Raw genomic sequence first — 17109 nt, 5'->3', positions numbered from 1 at the left:
GGTTCTTTGGTTTTATGCACATGTACTGAGCATGTTCAAGAAGTCTCTCCATCTTGGAGGAAGAGTTGAAATTATTTTCCACTTCTACTAAATTGTCTGGCTATCACTAAACTTAACTAGAGTCAAGAGATTTGGTTTCTGTGGTTTTCTCTTTAGTGCTATTTTTTTCATATGGTCCTGAGCAGATAGCAGTTAACATGAGCAGTTAACAATAGCGAGTATGTCAGACTTCTTAAACCACAAAGGAAAATTGCCTGTAGGTTAATAAAGAATGGAAGATTTCTATATTTTATTGTTAGGCGAGAAACTGAGAAACCAGTAATTGCTGAGCAAGAATTAAGTAAGTTGGCAGAAAATGTGATGTAATGCCTTCAACAGGTGCAGTTGCATAAATGATGGTCCATTTTAATGGATCTGACCTTTGGTTATAAAATTTAGACATTTCAATTATAAAATTATGTAATTACCTTCTTAGAATATAGAGATGGGAGATAATAAATAATATGTCTTATAATTTGACATTGTGATAGGTGCTTTACACCTTTTACTAAAATTATTCCTCATTCCAACAATAGTAAATATGAGATGAAGAAACTGAAATGTTTAGCCACATACCAAATGCTATACAATTAGTGGCCATATTGTAAGAAGGAATCAGTGGTGTTTAAAATGATACTTGCTTAAATGGTGTTCCTGGTTAGGGGAAACTACTTCATCCAACCAACATCCATTTTTTTAATTGAATAAATGCAAATAATTGTGATATTTATGTCAACACATCTGTAACATAGCCTACTAAAATGCTATGTCAAGGTGCTAGTAGACAGAAGCCTGGAAATTAGCCTCTTCTGTCATTATCTTGAGCAAAAACTGTAATTTCTGTTCTGGCCTTTTCTTTGGTGAAACAGAAATCTTTTCCTTAAAAGTATGGTTATTAATGAAAAAAATTCAGTCTCTGGCAAGGATGTTAACTGAGAAAAGGGAATCAGATTTACTATTATTTGACTTTGGAAGATCTTGGGACATGTAATGATAAACCAACTAATCTGCTTTTAAACTAAATTTCAGCCATTACAGCTTTGAAGATTCAAGCCTTATATAACACTGATGAAAATAAAGTAAGGCTAGTGGATATATCAAACATTCCAAAGAAATTCAGTAGAGAATGAAACTCAATTGAACATATAATAGAACAAAATTGAAGATCTGATATTGAAATATCAAATAATTAATACTTTAAGGAAAACTTCAAAGGCATAGCCCACTTGAGGATAACAAAAAATAAATGTAACCTTGTTGTGACTGTTCCTGAGACTGTATACACGTATTGTACATTGGTTATCGCCAATAGCGAAATTCAAAGATTACGTTTGTCAATAAGATTCTATTCATATCCAATAGTATATAACATAATAATTTATCAAATTAAAGTCCATTGTCTTTAATAAAGATATCTAGCTAACATATTAATAAGCCTATATGTTTTCTATAAAACATGTCTTGTGCAAGTAAACAATATTTCATGATGTAAATAACTTAAATGAAAATGGAACAATACTAACATCACTAGCATTAAAATATGCTTGTAAATTTGACTTAATGATTAACTTTGTGCAGCCAGAGAGGAATCTATTTACCTGTCCGATTTTGATTGTAGAAACAGAAGGATTAGAATGAGGGAGTGCCTGTGGGGAGAAAATTGGGGAGGACTGTAAGGTGCTCTCAAATATTGACCTTCTGGTGGTGTATGACTTCAGGTCTAGCCTTAACTTATGGAAAGAGAAAAGCTGTTTCCATGACGGTTGCCATAAAACACTGTAGTAAATAATAATGCCACTCTGGTGCCCAGCGGGAGATTATTCTCTCCACCGTGAAGTACCTTGGTACTTCAAGTCCTCAAGGAACACAGACAGCACAACAACATGGCAGACACCACTATAGAGACTCCCAAAAATTAATGACTGAAATGTTGCATGAAGCTGGAAACTTTACATTAATAAGTGAGGAGAGGTGTGAAAGGAGTAACGTGACTCCCTTAGCCCCCATCAACTTGGGAGACCTAGGGAAACACACATTAAATTGGAAAGCTTAAGGTAGATTGCTATCTTTAAGGAGATTATCACGTACTAAGTTCAATCCATCTTCTAATTAATAAAGTTATGTTTTGCATATTTGCAATGTATTATTAAATTTGAGGGCATATATAAGATGGCTTGACTTAAAATGAAATATGTGTGAAATTAATCTTTGGGAAATCTACAAGGTATGCATTGCAGAGAAGGTGATCATCCTCAAGAGTGTTTACAAGCACTGATTTGAGATGGAGCTGCTTCCCAGATGAGCTATTCTTGTACTTACATGCAAGGGTGAATTATAGTGGAGATTTGTTCATTTAAGGTTATTGTATTTTCCAAACAATATTGAAGAAAGCAGAAACAATGAATTATGAAAACCTAAAAATTTATAATATACCAGAAGTTTTCAAGTCTGGCTGTGTATCAGAATCATCAGAAGAGCTTTAAAGATGCAGATTCCCAGGTTGTACCACCATTTAATCTGAATCACAAGGTCAAGTGGGGCTCAAGTATTTTTGTAAAAATTCCCCAAGTTAATTTTAATAGCTTTCCATCTTTGGGAATCATTGGTATAAATATAGAAAATATGTGGGAAATCAGAGAGAGAAAAAATCAATAGAGGTTGGAATTGTCAGATAATTCTCCATTGAAGAACTGAGATTTGGAGGTGGTATAACAGAAAGGATAAGATCTGAACCAGGGGCAAAGTTCTAAACTATACAGAATGAAGGGTGCATTCACACCAGCAACTATAAAAAGCAAACCCCCAAATTATAATGGCTTAGAACAACAGAAGTTTATTTTTCTGTCAAGTAAAAATACACTAAGATATTCCTGGTTGGTGGATGATTTAATCATATGGGAGTTCAGAGGGTTCCAGGGCCATCCCTATTTTTTTTTTTTTTTTTTTTTTTTTTTGAGATGGAGTCTCTGTTGCCCAGGCTGGAGTGTAGTGGTGAGATCTCGGCTCACTGCAACCTCTGCCTCCCTGATTCAAGTGATTCTCTCACCTCAGCTTCCTGAGTAGCTGGATTTACAGGCACATACCACCATGCCTGGCTAATTTTTGTATTATTAGAAGAGAAGGGGTTTCACCACATTGGCCAGACTGGTCTAGAACTCCTGACCTCAAGTGATCTGCCTGCCCTGGCCTCCCAAAGTGCTGGGATTACAGGCGTGAGCCACCGCGCCCTGCCGGCCATCCCTATTGTAATTCCATCATCCCTTAGGCCTTATCATCTTTTGTATACATTGAATGAATGAAAGGTGCACCTGCTTCTTATAACCTCTGACCTGAAAGAGATTCATATTACATCTGCTTACATTCCACTGGTGAACATTAGAGACATGACACCCCTAGATGCATGTTGGGGTGTGAGGTGGGGACAAGAGCCTGCAAATCATTGTTCCTGAATGGAGAGTTGCCTCTTGGTAACACAGCATCAGAGCATAGATTTGGGTGCACAGCAAATCACTTCTGTGAGAGTGGGCAACACATTCTGAATATGAATGAACTCTCTTAGTGTTATTCTGCTACAGATATTAACCTTAGTTACGTGCATTTTTTATTTTTGTGTTACTCTGCGTTTCTGCATGACCACTTCTTCTCATTTTCTACTTTTCTTAGGTGCATGAGCTGGAACTTATAATATTGATGTGCTTATAAACATCCTTCATCAGACCCAAGGTTTGAATTTGAGTGTGTGTACTTGGCTCCTGGAAGTAATTAGCCAATGGGCACACTGTCATCTTGGGTCATTTCATCCCCACAGGAGGGACTGAGCCACTGATGTAAAAGAAGATGTAGCCTGAACTCATTTGATTATTTTAAAATCTTGTTTTTCCATTACAAATAGAAAGAGACAATAGAACCAGAAGGAATTCAGCTAAGGAAACATTCAGTGTTTATATGACCCATTTGCATGATAATGGAGTAACATTTATGACAATGGCCAAAGGAGGGTCCTTCCAAAAGGAAAAGATCTGAGAAAAACAATTTCCATACATAGAGTACCAAGCAAGAGAGGGCATAAAACCAGGAGTTCAAGCCCCCTGAAGATATAAATTTTGTGAGATAAGTAGGTGTGTGAAGAAGCTAAAACTATTTTATTTCTTTTGTTACACATTTGATTTGTGTTAAGAACAATTGGTACTCTCACATAATTAAAGCAGTTCTGACGTTTTGGTGTGTTTGATTTTTTGGGCTATGCACAGAGTGTTCCTACTGTCTTTGTTAATATATTTTGAATAAAGATGGCTTTTATATTCGTTTTGACCTTGTGATACTACCTTGATTGGAACAGTAGTGCATAAAAAGATAAAGGAACTTTACAATGGTCAATCTTGGCTACTAATGAAAAAATTGCTTATTGCCAAAAGGATAATGCGTTTTGCACTACTCTAAATTGAGTGACAGTTTAGCCTGTTAAAATTATTTTTGTAGGGTCAATGTGGCCTGAGGAAAAATCTGTTATCTTGTGGTTCCTGTGGATATGAGCATATTACTCATGATCTGAGAATGTTTTAGGAAAATAAAATTAGTGACATTTGTCAATATTAATCTATTCTTCTCTTTTTTCTACTTTTTAAAGAGGAGAACATGGATATGTGATTTTAAGAAAAAGAACATTTAATTTTTTAAAAGAATATATTTGTCTTTGGGATGTATTACATTTTTTTCTTCCAAGAATACTTCCTGTACTGAGCATGTTTTGTTTGGGATTAAATTAAAGTAACTGTTAGCTCTTCTTTTATTCATAGCATAACAATTTGGCAAGTTCACATCTAATCTTCAGAACATGGCAAAGAAATTTTTAAGGCCTTTGGGTGGCCGGGATTGATGTCATAAATTCCATACACAAAATTCAGGCACTTCTTCATCAGAGATCATCACAGGCCCTCAATCACGGTTTATTTAATAAGCCAAATTTAGCAATAATTATTGTATCTATTGTGAGAGGGGAGAAAGTTGATTAGGCAGAACCAAGAGACGTCTCCGCCAAAAATTCAGAAACACAAAGGTACACCATGACCCTAGAAAGTTCAATCATCATTTATTCAACAAATATTCCCTGACTGTGCTCTGTCATAAGCATAGAGTCTAGAGCAGGAAACAAGAAAGGTATGAGGCCTGACTTTTATGAATTTCATTCAAAAGGAAAGACAGACATTAAGCAAGTAAACAAATAAGCTTGTAAATCCAGTGGTAATAAGTGTTATAAAAATATATCAGGGTAAAGGGTTATATAGTCATTAGAGGAACATTCCTTTGTTTAAAGTCATCAAGAAATGTTTTCCCTATAAATGGTATTTCCGCAGAAAGAATCCCACATGGTTATCTTTGAAAGATCTGGTAGAAAGAAAAAAGTAGCTGGCATAAAGTCATCAATGACGTCCCTCCCATGACAAATGAAGACAGGAAGCTATCGAGGCTTCCATAGTAATAACCCAAAAGTCAGAGATATTGTGTCTTTTGTCATAGTTGCAACACAGTGGGGTGAGGAGCAGTTACAAGATTTTGCATCATAGGAAGTCTCAGTTTGGACCAGATAGTTCCGCATAAAGCCACCCAGAGTGAGGAGAGGCAATACAAAGCCAGACGCAAGAGAGATCACACTGAATTCAGTGCTTACCAGAGAATATCACCTGTGCTTATGTGTAAATGCTTCACAAAAAAAAAAAAAAAAGAGAGAGAGAGAGAGAGATACTGCCTTTGTCTTACAAGTACTTGAAGTTAGGTTAATGAGCCCTAAGAAAATCCCTAGAAATTATCCAATAATTGTCATAAAGTCCTGAGTCATCAAGAAAAAAATAAATCAGACTGAGTCTGTGCTATTTGAAAAAGTAGGGAATGTGATAATCCATTTTATTAAGATTTTATCCTCTGCAGAATGATCAATTTCCTGAGAAATCTCCATTTCCTGGGAGTCCTGATCCCCGTGATTATACAGATATTTGTGTTCCCAGAACGTTCTTGTAATGAGGAAGGGTAGAGAGCAGTTTGCTGAAAGGGAGCTAGAATCATTTTTTTTTTTCGTTATTAATTGAAGACCATATTTCATTGTGATTTCCTTAGTTTTTACCACATGTCCTTTTTCTGTTCCAGGATTCTAAGCCGGATACATCACATTTATTTGTCACATCTCATTGGGCTTCTCTTGGCTATGAAACTCAGACTTCCTTGGTTTTGATAACCTTTACAGTTTTAAGGAGTCAGGTATTTTACAGAACCCCCTCTACTGGAATTTGTCTGGTGTTTTTTTGTTTGTTTGTTTGTTTGTTTTGTTTTGTTTTGTTTTAATCAGACTGGAGTTATGGGATGTAGGGAGAAAAACCACAGATGTAAAGTGCCATTCTCTTCATACCACATCAAAGGTGCACACTAGCACCTTACTGAGTCAGGACTTGTGAGATTTCTTCACAACAGAGTTATTCTTTGCCTCCCTTTCCATTGCTTATTGTTTGAAAAGAAGTCACTATGTGCGTCCCACATTTAAGCAGTAATGAGTCGTGTTCCATCTCTTTAAGGGTAGGGTATCTATGTAAATTTTTTTTGAATTCTTCTACTAGGGCTATTTGTCTATTCTATCTCATATTTATTTATTTATTTTCTTATCTTAGTATGAATGTATGGGTATTTATTTTATACTTTAAGTTACAATCCAATTTTGTTGATATTGTTTCTCAAAGTTTTGCAGCTTTGGTTATTGGGAACTCTTTCAGAAGGCTCCTGTGTCCTTTTGAGATAGCCCTATCAATGTAAAAAAATAGTTTTCAGCACTTCTTTCAGTACAAAATGCCCCAGACTTATCTTGCACATTTCCTGTCCCAGTCCTAGAAGGAGCTATGTCACCAAGGATCACTGGTTCTTTTCACTTAAGAATGCTATTAGGAACCAAGATCTGAATAAATAGGTGGTGTTTCCAGAATTTTTAATTCATACCCCATCGGGACACAAGTTTATCAGCTAGAGTAAAGTGATTACTTTGCCTTTGGTCTTATATATTCCTCTCATGTCTAAAGCTATCTAGGTCCTTTCCCATCATCACCTTCAGTGACGTCATTTCATATATCTATAGTACAGTTATTTTGTCATATTCTGCATTCTGCATTCTATTCTTGAATTCCGTGATCTCCTAAATGATATTTTAAAATTTGCAACAATAAGATTCACTCTTTGTGCTTTAAAGTTCTATGCTTTTTTTTGTTTGTTTGTTTTTTTATGGAGTCTCGCTCTGTCACCCAGGCTGGAGTGCAGTGGCGCGATCTCGGCTCACTGCAAGCTCCGCTCCCAGGTTCACGCCATTCTCCTGCCTTAGCCTCCCGAGTAGCTGGGACTACAGGCGCCCACCACCATGCCCAGCTAATTTTTTTTGTATTTTTAATAGAGACGGGGTTCACCGTGTTAAAGTTCTATGGGTTTTGACAAATGCATAGACTATCATACAGAATGGTTTCACTGACCTAAAAAAAAAAAACCCTGTGCTTCACCTGATATCTGATGCTCTCCCCACTTGCAGAATGCCTGGCAACCACTGATATTTTTTATTGTATCTCCAAGTTTGCCTTTTTCAGAATGTCCTATGGACTTATACAGTATGTACCCTTTTCAGACTGTTTTTTTTTTACTTCTCAATATGCATTTAAAATGTAATATGGTTTGGCTGTGTCCCCACCCAAATCCCACCTTGAACTGTAATAACCCCACATGTCAAGGGCGGGGCCAGGTGGAGATAATTGAATCATGGGGGCAGTTTTCCCCATACAGTGTCATGGTAGTGAGTATGTCTCATGAGATCTGATGGTTTTATAAATGGAGGTTCCCCTGCATAATCTCTCTTGCCTGCCTGCTGCCACGCAATATGTGACTTTGCTCCTCCTTTGCCTTCTGCTATGATTGTAAGACCTTCTCAGCCATGAGAAGCTATGAGTCAATTAAACCTCTTTCCTTTATAAATTACCCAGGCTTGGTTATGTCTTTATTAGTAGCATGAGAACAGCTAATACAAAATGTATCCATAGTTTTCGGTGGCTTGACAGTGTATTCCTTTTTTTTGTCATGGAATAATATTTCACTGTCAGGATATTTGTTTATTCATTCACCTAGTCAGAACATCTTGGTTACCCGGTTTTTGGAGATTATAAATAAAGTTGCTCTAAACATTTATGTGCAAGTTTTTGTGTGAATATAAATCTTTCAAATCAGTTGGGTAAATACCCAAGATTGTAATTGCTAAATTGTATGGTAAAACTATATTCAGCTTTGTAGTAAATTGCCTGTCTTCCAAAGTGAGTGTACCATTTTGCATTCCCAATGGCACAGAATGAGAGAACCTATTGTTTCACATTCTTACCAGCAATTAGTATACTTATTTGTTTCAGACCTTAGTTATTCTGATAGGTGTATAGTGGTATCTAATTTTTAAGTTCACATTTCTAATGACAGTGTTAAACATCTTTTCATATGCTTATTTGTCATCTGTGTATCTTCTTAAGTGAAGTGTTTGTTCAAATTCTTTGCCCATTTTTTTTTTCCTCTGGGCTGGATGTTTACTATATTGTGTTGTAAGAGTTTTTTGTATATTTTGTATACAAGTCTTTTTGCAGAAATTTCTCCCAGTATTTGGGTTGTCGTCTCATTTTCTGAACAGTGACAGTCACAGTGTTGAAGAATTTTAATTTTAATAAACCCAACTTGGCCATTCACTCTTCCATGGATTGTGTTTTTGTGTTGTACTTATCAGGGTAAACTTGTCCCTCCAGATTTTGAAGTGGTAGTTTGATTTATTGGGTCCCAGAAAGATCAGTGATTTTTCATTTTGTCCAGCTTTTTTACTTGTAAGGATGGGAGTGATGACTTCTAAGCTTTTCACATGGCAGAGCTGAAAACTGAAGTTCTCTGAACTAAAAAAAATTACAGCAGGAATAAAAATTTAAGTGGGGCCGAGCATGGTGTCTCACGTCTATAATCCCAGCGCTTTGGGAGGCTGAGGCGGGTGGATCACGAAGTCAGGAGATCAAGACCATCCTGGCCAACATGGAGAAACTCCGTCTCTACTAAAATACAAAAAATTAGCCAGGCGTTGTGGTGTGCGCCTGTAGTCCTAGCTGCTTGGGAGGCTGAGGCAGGGAAATCACTCGAACCCAGGAGGCGGAGCTTGCAGTGAGCTGAGATCACGCCACTGCACTCCAGTCTGGGTGACAGAGCGAGACTCTTGTCTCAAAAAAAAAAAAAAAATTAAATGGGTGGGCTAACCTTCAACATGGATCATTCGCACACACTCACAAAATCTGAAACTGTTTTACTTCTAAAATTCATGTAGTCTCCAATCATCCTAATTTATTTTCCTTGTAACAATTATGTACAAGTTGTATTTTCTAGTTGGTTCTGTTATTTCGTTCGTTGCCTTACTCCACTAGCATGTGAGTATGTAGGAACAGAGAGTGCATCTATCTATTTCATCCTTTTATCCCTAGTGGCCTAGATCAGGAGCTCAATATACATGAGATCAGTTATAAATATGGACAGCAGTTGTGGATGATATATTACAATTACCAATATGACTGCCATTCTAAATATAAAAGAAAATGAACAAATCCATGGAACGTATTCTCTTTAATCAATCTCATTTACCAAATTAGTCTTTTTTTGGTTTTATAAATATTTTATACAATACACCATATTTTAAAAGGAGGCCTGATGTGACAAATACTCCCATGGACTAACAATGGTAAAATGCACTGATTAAACAAACTATTAACTTTCTGTATTGGTGAACTCAAATCGATGATTCATGGTTTGGCTAGTGTTTCTTACCATTTCTATATTAACTTAGCATTTAGGTTTGTGTTCATTGCAATCTAAAATAACTTGGATATTTAAATATTGTGGTGTCTTCTTTCTGTCTTCCTTTATGTAAGCTCCATGAGGCCAGAATTTAGCTGTTTTCTTCCTACTCCCTATCTCCAACCATATAGAATGATAATCACTAAATCAATATTGGTTGAAGAAATGAGTCAATAAATCTGAAATAGGGATTATATGACTCAAGTGTATAAACAGTTTGATAAACTCACTGAGTATTTTTCACTTATATACAGATATGTTGACTTGTATTTTCATTCATATACCACTGGCAGCAACTTACAAGATTGCCTGTTTCAAAGTGAAACAAATGCTGTTCCTTAAAAAATTTAAGGAACAGTATTTGTTTTATATAGGCATACCCAAAGGAGTCCATTGTAACCATGTCATTTAAAACTATGGACTTAAAATAAACTTTCCTTTTTATATATTTTTTGTGTGTCTGCATTAAAAATACAATTATTTAATATGATATAAAAATATTTAAGCCATGTTTACTAAATGTATCAAAATAAGAAAATATTTAGAACCATAATCTGGTTAGTCTGAAGGTCACTTGAAATAAATATTTATTTGAACAGCTTTCTAATAAGTCTCATTTTCTTTTGTTGTATCCAGATACCCTTGCATGTTTTAGGTGGTGGATGAAATTATCTTATCTGCAGCAAACCTTGGGTCTTCCTGTTTAAAGTAATTTACAATACATGCTTCAATATCAAATTCAGGAAGGAAAACATACATTATAATTAAAAGGAGCAAAGACAAATGTACCGTGCATTTAAATAGCTGACTGATACTTGTGGAAAACATACACAATGAAATCGGTAGATAATATGGACAATTACCTATATTTTTTTATTCATCTGCCAGAATATACGTGTGAGTGCTAGGCTTCAAAGTCACTGAAAACTTTACCCAATACTTATAAAATGCCTTAGCAGATTACATTGTATGAATCTGTAGATACCACTGTACCACTGTGGTACGGTGTACACTGTGCTCTACTGCAGGCATTCGATCTTCTTAGATCTTTTCACATACTTCGTTGTTGCATTTAACCTGAACAGATTCAATTGATATTATTTGTAAAAGTACCACAAATTGGTTTTGAAAGATTAGAAATTTCAACTTTACTATTTTCTTATACTCACATGAAAAGAGACTCAGTGACAGAAATCTGTGACCTAATGAAATAGAAACCATGAGTTTTCCTAGTAACTGCATTTTGACAAGATACACACTGCATAATGAAAAGAGTTTTGCTTCTCTCCAGTATATTTGCTTGAGAGTGGCACGTGATGTTGACATACCATATGTTTCTGGGTTCTAACAATTTTTAAAAATCACTTAGTGTGTTCATCCATGAGGTGAAAGCAACCATCTCACTCAAGCCCATTATACAAATTAGAAGCCTTTGTTCTTTTCATGTTTCACTGGTAGGCATTAACATAGACACTATGAAGCTAGAGCTGGAAGTAATGAAGTGAAATTGTTCACATCATTACTTTAAATTGAAATGCAGGCAGTTCATCTACATAGAAGACATGAGACTCTTTTACCTTAAATATTAAAATACTGAGTATCAAACTTCAAACAACGACAACAAAAACCCAGTACATTTTAAAGCAGTTTTTTTTTTTTGACTCAGAAGCTGTACCTGTATCATAATTTTTGAAAATCCCTAGTATTTTTCTGTAGTTGCTTCAGTCTCTAATTGGAGCTTCTGTCAAGAAAACCAACATTTTGAACAGAAAGTATATCCTCATGAAGCAGACATAACACTTTATTTTTATCTGTTACTAGAAATTAATTTTAGACTCGTTATTAAAGGGAAAGGAGGTATGCAGCATTAGTCAATCACTAGTGATCATGCATTAGGGGAGAAAACCTGAACTAACCAATTATCTACCATCAAACTAGTTGTGTTTAAAGAAAGATCATGGTCCTACATAGATGAATATTTTAAAAGATAATATCTTAATAATACCAACTTTTTTGTCTGCTTCAGTGTAAGAGGATGTTAGGAGAAAATATGGCATTTTATAACACAAGCTATTTTAAAACAGATGGGCTGTGTCAATCTCCAAGACAGTTTCTGCACTTGTTCCTATAGAAATCATAAATGTGCCAGGAACTGTGGGGGTGTCACACTAGCAAAATGTAATAAAACTTAGGACATTTGTCATTTTATGAGACTATAATAGTAATAATTGTGCTTCTTAAGCTCTTTCCTACTAATCAAATATGCAGAGCTGATAGTCAGCTCTTGAATCTTTTTGAGTGTGTGCTTTGCAATTAATACCCACTGACAGAATCATAGAAATATGCTCCATCCACCACTCTAGTTTTACATATAGGGAAACTGAGGCTCAGCTGATTGCCTTACTTCCTATTTCACTGAGAAACTAATAGAAATAAGGAGGGGAACTTTCACAAATTCCTCCACCACATCTTCCTAGCTACCAGCCTTGCACCTCCAGATTTGGCCTTCCTGTTTGATACCAGAGATGAACTATTCATTCTCCTATGTAAATTCAGCCATTCCACTTGTGTGTCAGATCTTAACCCCTCTTGCCTGTTCAAGGGAAGCACTACAGCAATTCTCACCTCCCTTTCTGGCATCATTAATCTTTGCTGTTTACTGGGCCATTTCATCAGCATATAAACATCCTGCTATTTCTCCCATCTTAAAAAGGAAGTAAAAGAAGTCTCTTTCTCAATAGATTCATTTTACTTGTCTTTCAGATCACCATATGTTCTTAGTTCTCTTTCTCCATTGCTTACTGCTTTATTATAATCTTTACGGTTAGATCATTGTCTGGCTCCCTGAACACTTACATGTTGGAGATCTACAAGGCTTGGACATCGGTTCTCTCTGCTCCTACATTCAGGCCCTATTTCTGTCATCTGGTCTTACAGCTTTAAAGATCATCTGTATGGTGACAACTCCCAAATTTAAATATCCCAACTCCTTTTCTATGGAAGTTCAGTCTTGGCATAACCAAATGCCTACCCATCATGTCCAGTGGGATGTCTAATATATGTCCCAAATTCAGCAACCCAAAACTTAAGTCTGTTTATTTTTCCAAATAGCTATTCCACCACGTTCTTATCTTTCTCAATAGACAACTACCCTATCCTTCCAGATACACAGGACAAAAAATTAAAATAGTTTTCAACTCTTTTATTTCTCTTACGTACCACATTCAATCAATCAGAATATTCTGTGACTTCACTTTCAAAATTTACCCAGAATCCAACCATATCTCACAATTACATAAATACTAACCTGGTCCACATCTCCATAGTTCCTCACCTAGACCTCTGTAACTTCTTTCTAAAAGGTTGAGCCAGGTTTAGAGATTTTTTTTTTTCCCCATGGAAACTCTTTCCAATACAACTTTCAGAGTGATTCTTAAGACATATGCAGATACCGTCATTTTTCTACTAAAATTCTTTTGTAACATTCATTTTTTAGAGAATGTATAATCAGAAGTCCATATATACATATATGCAAATACATACACACAGGTGCACACACACACACACACACACACACATAAAGATATGATTAAACTATACTACAGTATACATGAAAGTCCAGGGTATTCTCAAAGCACATGCATAATTACTTAACTGAGTTGTAGAGGGACCATCTACTCTGTGAATTGCGAAAAATAGTACCATCTACTCTGTGAATTGAGAAATGAATGGGTGTTATTTCAGGGACTGGGTGGGTGAGGCGAGAAGCCTGAGGGATCAGCACATGCAAACACTTAACATATTGAGTTTGTACCTTATGTTGAGCACTGTTTTAAGTATAGTTTACATCTATTTATTCGTTTAATCTCAGCAAACATTTTAAGTAAGTAGTGTTATTATCCTTATTTTATGTATGACACCTAGCTATTGGTAGAGCGAGGATTCAGATTTACACAGTCACTCTTCAGGGCTCAGGCACCAAACTACTGTCATTAGAGAAGTTGGTGAGACCTAGATTCTAGAGTGCCTAAAGGTCCAAGTTAAAGAAATTAGATGGCCGGGCACGGTGGCTCATGCCTGTAACCCCAGCACGTTGGGAGGTCTAGGCAGGCAGATCACGAGGTCAGGAATTCGAGACCAGCCTGACCAACACGGTGAAACCCCGTCTCTACTGAAAATACAAAAATTAGCTGGGCATGGTGGCATGTGCTAAGTAATCTTAGCTACTCAGGAGGCTGAGGCAGGAGAATCACTTGACCCCATGAGGTGGAGGTTGCAGTGAGCCAAAATCACACCACTGCACTCCAACCTGGGCAACAGAGCGAGACTCCGTCTCAAAATAAATAAATAAATAAATAAATAAAAAAGTAAATAAATAAAAGAGATTAGACATTGTCCTGAGAGTCATAGGGGGCATTTTTCCTACTGTGAACCAAATAGTAAATTAAGAAAATGAACTGAGCAAAAGACATCTCATAGTGCTATTTTCAGCTTAATAAATTAAGTTGCCTAGTCCTCGTGTGCCTAGTCCTCCTAAATTCCAACTCCTTGTCCTCATTTCGAGCTAATTTTCTCTTTCCCCATATCTCCTACCCTTGAATCTCACCTAAACTATGCTTTTAACATTCTTGAAGACATATTATTCCCAGAAACGTGTGCCCACACGCAAAAACTGCATAGATTTTCACAGTTTTCATAGTCTGGATTAATAGTTCAAACTCTAAAATCCTATAACAACTTATCGTTTCCTGATCCACCGAGTTACATCTTTGTTTATTTCCTCTTTCTAAGGAAGATTGATTTTCTTTTCTATATAAGAACCAATCATCAATCACTTAGTGTATAGTTTGAATATCATAGGTCTGGGAAATTTCCTCTAAATCTCATCTTTCTTGCCAAATTGGTATAAATAAAAAGTAATATGTTATTCAGAATGGTCTAGGTTTTGCTGCATTATCAAATCTCTAATCTTATGGCATTATATATCAGGGATATATATATATATATAAAACATATCAGGGATATATATATATTACATATCAGGGATATATATATATATTACATATCAGGGATATATATATATTACATATCAGGGAGAGAGATATATATTCATTTTATGCAAAGGCCACTGTGGGTCTGGTCTGGTGACTCTGATGATCAGACTGCTTCTATCTCATTATGCTGAAATCTCAACTGAGGCTTCTTGTTTGCCATAACAGGGAAAAAGAGAGATGGAAAATTCACCTCCAGCTCAAAGATGTTTCTGCCTGGACCTGGAATATGTCATTTCTGCTTTTACTCCATTGGCTAGAATTAGTCATAGGGCACTAACTAAGGGATTTAGTTTGTCATATGGGGCAGTCACTGGTACTTTCACAAATCACAATACAAAAATGAAGTGATGATCAATTCATCTCTCCTCTGGCTCTTACTGCATTGTATGATAGTTTTGTTTGTTTGTTTGTTTGTTTGTTTTGAGACAGAGTCTCGCTTTGTCACCCAGGCTGGAGTACAATGGTATAATCTTGGCTCACTGCTATCTCCACCTCCCGGGCTCAAGTGATTCTCCTGCCTGAGCCTCCAGAGTAGCTGGGATTACAGGCATGTGCCACTGGGCCCAGCTAATTTTTGTATTTTTAGTAGAGATGGGGTTTCACCACGTTGGCCAGGCTCGTCTTGAACTCCTGAACTCAGGTGATCAACCCACCTCAGCCTCCCAAAGTGCTGGGATTATAGGCGTGAGCCACCACGCCCAGCCAGTAGTTAGGTTTTAACATGTCTGTTTCTTCATTAAAACTGTGAGCTCTTGGAGGGCAATACTGCATGATTTTATCTTTTTTTTTTTCCAGTTTCTAGTAAAATTAAGATAGATTTAATTAATGCTGTCAAACTGCATTTATTGGACGTCATATGTGTTGTAGGTTAGGTGCCCAGGAAAGAGACACTGAGATAGAGATTAGTGTTGAAGAAGTTTGTTACAAAATTCTCTTGTGACAAGCAAACACGGAGGAGTGAAGACAGCACTACTGGGCAGAGGGTGAAGTTGAGCTTTGATATAATTTCGGTGGAAGTCTCAGCTGACCACACAGGGAGCCCGAAGGATGAGATGGTCTTTTAGAGTTGTCTCAACTTGGGGCCATGGGTCCAGTTTTATATCCCCAAATCAGCCAGTCATTAAATTCGGCTTCCACAGAGAAGAGGGACATGAAGAGTTCCTCTTTAGTTGAAAGTAACTCCCAGAGTAAAAGAACTAGAGTCCTAAATGGGACATGTGGGCAATGCGGCATAGCGTCAACTACCGTTTAACAAACAGTAAGGGCACTTCACTGGACAGTGTGTTTGAACTGTCCTATGTAAATAATTAATACATAGTCTTACAATTCTAATAAAACAGGAATCATATCCAATAGTCTAATGGACCTATGTTGTTTAAAACTAGAAATCACTCTACTTGACAATTTGGGGCTTAAGAGTTTTGTGATTTTCACTTTGTTATACATCAAATTGTAGTCTGATTTTTTAACTATACATTCAGGACTAAATGTAAAAATTGTTTTCTAAGTGGTGCACAAAAATTTCACATTTTCATCCTGACATGTATTTACATCCACAGCTATTCAGTTGTGTGGGCAACTTCAGCCTCTGAGTTAGAAACTGGTTTTATCACTGCTTTTCATCTATTCAAAAATAGTTTATATGAGCAGAAGCTAATGTCTAAATAGAATTTATTCAGCAACATAAAAGTGTGTTGCACGAGCAGAACCAGAATAGAGTAATAGTTAGCTTTTTAATAGGCTCCAAAAATGAGAATGAGTTAGGATTGACTTAGCATTTAAACTGGCAGTACTAACGTTATGAATGTCATACAAATATTGTTTTGTGATACCACATAGTTTATTTAACTTTTTTTTCCCATTATGTCTTAGTCAGTTTCAGGCAGCTATAAAAATGCACCACAGACTAATGGCTAATAAACAACAGAAATGTATTTCTCACAGTTCTGGAAGTTGAAACTTTGAGATCAAGGTGCCAACATGGCTGGGATTTGGTGAATTCCTTCTTCCAGGCTGCAAACTACTGACTTTTCTTATATCCACACATGGCTAAGAGATAGCAAGAGAGTTCTCTGGGTTCCTTTTATAAGGGCATTTGTTCCAGATAGGGTCTGCTCTCATGGCCTAATTATCT

This window comes from Pan troglodytes, chromosome 7, assembly GCF_028858775.2.
Source record: "Pan troglodytes isolate AG18354 chromosome 7, NHGRI_mPanTro3-v2.0_pri, whole genome shotgun sequence".
Classification (NCBI taxonomy): Eukaryota; Metazoa; Chordata; class Mammalia; order Primates; family Hominidae; genus Pan; species Pan troglodytes.
Note: the sequence above shows the minus strand (reverse complement) of the source record.